We start from the raw sequence: 4,454 nt of genomic DNA, 5'->3' as shown, positions 1-4,454 counted from the left end.
TTGCTGGTATTACATTGATCATCAATTGGAGTGAAATTTCTTAGCATTCGAGAGCAAACAGTTCGGGGACAAAACAGTACACTCTCAACGTAGACGAACCAGCAAATCTTTTGGAATTTTGTTAGTTTTGGGAAAAATTATAGAGATAAATTTACCTTTTCATTCTTAAGTGTGAAACACCGGTTATAGGTAATCAAATGCAGTCTTACCATATCCACAAGATATGACCCCAGTGGCAGTCTCCGACACTCCTCTGTCCAGGTGCATGTTGGGCACAAACGGGGTCCAGAATGTCAAGTTGACCCCAATGCCAAAGTTGACCAAAATTCCAACAATCAGACCTATCAGTCTCCGCCAGAATGGAAAAGCTGTAGCCGCAGATGGCTCTTTCGTGTCAAAGGGACCTCCTTCGGCCATTTTTAAAAGACTAAATATCAAAAGACAATATCAATGAAAGTGGAGTAGATCATAGGGAACTGATGTGGTTGTCCAGCAGGGGGCAAAAACGAAAATCCAATTGGACGTTTCAGGCACATTTCAGATTTTTTGCGGTGAATGCGGTGAATTATTTATTTTCACCGCGTTCTCAGTATTCTTTCAAAAAAGAATCGTCACCACACGGGTTCGAACCTATCACCTCCTACATGGCTTCCACTTTTTAGTCCGCTGCGCCAACTTTCACTTACATCTTTAAGATTTCTTGTGAATTTAAATCAGATTGAGTAAACTTTGGAAATCATATACGGTGAATTTTTGTAAAAAATGCGGTGAATTTCGCGGTGGTTTTTGTAAGAAATGCGGTGAAATGTGGTGAATTATTTTTTTTTCACCGCATTCACCGCTTTTACCGCATTTCTTACATTATTTTGCCACAAAAGTTGATGCGGTGAATTTTTGTAAGAAATGCGGTGAATTTTGCGGTGAATTTTTGTAAGAAATGCGAAGAATTTTGCGGTGAAATTTTGTAAGAAATGCGGTGAAATATTTATTTTTACCGCATTCACCGCATTTCTTACAAAAATTCACCGCATTCACCGCATTTCTTACAAAAAATTATCCTAAAACCTCGACCCGGGCACCTTACTAGGAATGGTTCCAAAAGCATGAAAAATGAAAAAAGACGAACTAACAATGATATAGGAGATAGGTTGAGAGTTCATGACGTACTTTCATAACGTAACGGGGGGGGGGGGGGGGGTTAATGTCAGAAAAGATCAAATTTTTGTAATTTTGGTTTTACAATTCCACGGCAACAAGCTGAAAGCTTTAATAAATTAAATTTTGCGGCGAAGTTTTTAGAAAATAATTACCTTTTGAATTAGCGAAAAATAAAGTTAAACACACTTTTTTCGGTTATCGAATTCCCATTGATAAATATACTGACAGCTCAAATCGTGTCATAATTTCTGATTTTGAACTAAATTTGGAATAATAATTGCAAATTGTAATTTTTTAGCAATATAACTCTGTAATATTAATCGCAAATAATTGTTTTAAACGATAGCATAACTGAATTCATTTTAATCTTTAAGCAAACATTCAAAACGAGAGCTTAAATTGGGGGGTTTTGTCGTTTATTATCCCGATCAGAAGACGTTTATTATCCCGACCAGAAGACGAAGAATTATTTGCATATATGACCTATTGTGAACTTAATTACATGTGCAAACAAAACTACGTTATATCGTATGTTTAGTGTGAAAAGTGGCCTTCATAAACGTATAGACGCGGTCTGTATAGACACTTATTTGTTTCAACTTGCATATGACCGAAGCCAAATAAGCCGAAATTAGTTCACCTCGACTCTTCTACTTCCAAAAAAATGTACAATTTGGGGGAATGTGTTTGTGTTGGGGGGGGGGGGGGGTAATAGTGGGAAAGAGCCGCATTTATAATAGAGTTAGGTTAATTTTTCATCTGACTGAAATATAGAAACCAAAACTAATACTTTATATTTAACGATTTCGGTTTACTCAACAGTTGATTTTGTGTTGATTTTAAACTGGTCGTGAATGAACAAAAATGAATTCGAGCGTTGAGCCCAATTCGCCCAGGAAACTAACGGCAATCGACCGAAATCCGATTTGCTTCCTAAAAGAGCCTTTGAATGAAAATACGCCGTCAAAATGGTTCACTGGGCGCTGTTTGCTTTCCCCCACGTGAACAGTTTTTTTTATCTTTCCAACACCCCCCCTTTTGGTACTTAATGAATAATCTCCCCTGTTTGCTAATTTTACTAACATTCGTAATTGGCCTACAGTTCAGATAAGCTAATATCATTATAAGCAGGATAGCAGACCGCAGCGGACCATGCCTCTCATGCGCTGTGTGATTATATTATTCTTACTAGTTTAAAAATATTCTACTTCATGTGTCAATTCGGCTAATCGCCCTAGCATGACTTACTTTATTCAATTCTGTTTAACATACTATGTGTATGGTGGCGGTCAAGCAAGCCGATAGGCAAGCAAGCCGAATTTTGAAAATGAGGTCAAGTAAGCCGAAAAATTTTCGGATACCCGTATTTTAAGTTGCCCCTGGCGGGCCGGTCTTCGCCGCGATAACCGGCCCGCTATTTCCGGATTACATCCCACAGCGGATGAGAGGCATGGCCGTGGACAGCGTCCAACGAGGCCCGTACCCACTAGATGTCTAAAAATTGACGCATTTGTGTTTCTTTGGTGCATTGGAATACATAATGCACTATAACACTACGCGCAGTATGGATTGTAACGGCTTACAATGTATTATTTCTGATAGATTACATAACTATTACATAACTTTCGGCTTGCTTTTCTGTCGGCTTGCTTGCCTATCGGCTTACTTTGCATTCGCCTATGCGTATGCATGTTAAGATAGTTCGCTACTCTGATTGTCAATAAAATATTTGCTTAACTTCTAGTCAACAATCTCTCTCCCCTTTTGCGAAGGGGATGACTGATTGTTGAAAAGATCATTTTTTTCACCAATTTTTTTTTGCAATAATGATCGTTTGTATAGCGGGTATCTATTTTGTCCGCCTCCCCTCCGCCTACCGTTAGATTCTAGGAAAGAAACGCACCAAAGAGAAACCTGTCTACAATAAATGAATCTTATACTGAGCAGACAATAGATCAGAAGAAGTACATTGGACCATAATTTGAAAAAAGAGACAGTATATAGAATATATATATATTGTAACATTTCTCTCCTATTCCCTCCCACACTATTTCCACTATTTCCATATTTAATACAGTGCTGTTTGCTGTTTGTATGAGTAACATGAGTAATCTTTTTTACTCCCACTTTTTAGTGTTGTACGTACGCACTTCTCTACAGCCTTTTTCAATCATTCCCTCAGATAAACCTCCGCGCACAAGTTACTGTGTACACTTAAAATATTCTTTCCACTTTTGCTATTTATTTATCTTCAAGTAAATTCATCTTATTAAACACAAACATTTTCACTCAAGAATTGGAACTTAGAAACAATAAGATAAGAATCTTAGTCTAAGGATAATCCAAAAGAGTTAAAACAAAATATCACCGAACCGGCTAGTACAACTGGTGCGACCAGTGAGGCCACCGATTAAACGAACTGTACGACGGTTCGGAATTTCAAGTTTTCTAAACGAAACTTAGACTCAAATGAGCAAGTTTTATACGATTAAAACTTGTCTCTGGTGATATGATCACCACAAAACACAAGTTGTGTATGAACACAACTAAAAACAACAAAAGTGCAACTTTTGGTATGGATATGATCCGTTGTTACAAAAAGTAACAAAATAATCGAAAGGCACTAAAATTGTGGCGAATACTTAGGTACATAAGACTGTACTGATATAGTATTTCCGGACAAAAGAGTGAATTCTAAGACGAATTCACCAGAAATCCAAAACGCAATCACTAAATTTACAATTTATTGTTAAATATATTCAATTTCCGTGTTGTTTCTCCTGTCTAATTTCAATTTCACTTTAAAACCTAAAAAGCTTTTAACCTGTTCCTTTAACTTTTCCATCTGAACCTTTAAATTAACGAAAATACGTGTTCTTTCGAAGCCTATGGCTAGTCGAACACTTCTGTTTAAACTTTTAGTTCTTAACTGTTTAACTTAACCTACTTAATTTAACTTAACTAACTTTAACTTTTAACTTTAAATTCCTTTAACTTTAATTTTAACTTTACCTTTTAACTTTAACCTGCTTGTAAATTTTAAACGCAAGTTATTCCGTTCTTTCGCAGTTCTAAACTAGTTGAACGTTGTAGTAACTTGCTTGTAACTTTTAACCATGTCTTATATCTTACTTTAAACTATTTTATCATCACTTTAAACTACACTTGGGTTGTCTGTTCTTTCGAAGTCCTGAACTAGTTGAACAAGACTCACCTGACTCAACTCCTAATTAGTTCTCTGTGTTGTCGAAAGTTCTTTCGCAGTCGCAGACTAGTTGAACGAGTAGACAGTTTTC

Source organism: Convolutriloba macropyga, unplaced genomic scaffold (genome assembly GCF_964194025.1).
Source record: "Convolutriloba macropyga unplaced genomic scaffold, txConMacr16.3 SCAFFOLD_1401, whole genome shotgun sequence".
NCBI classification, from domain to species: Eukaryota; Metazoa; Xenacoelomorpha; order Acoela; family Convolutidae; genus Convolutriloba; species Convolutriloba macropyga.
The sequence above is the reverse complement of the archived record's forward strand: the minus strand, read 5'-3'. Positions refer to the sequence as shown.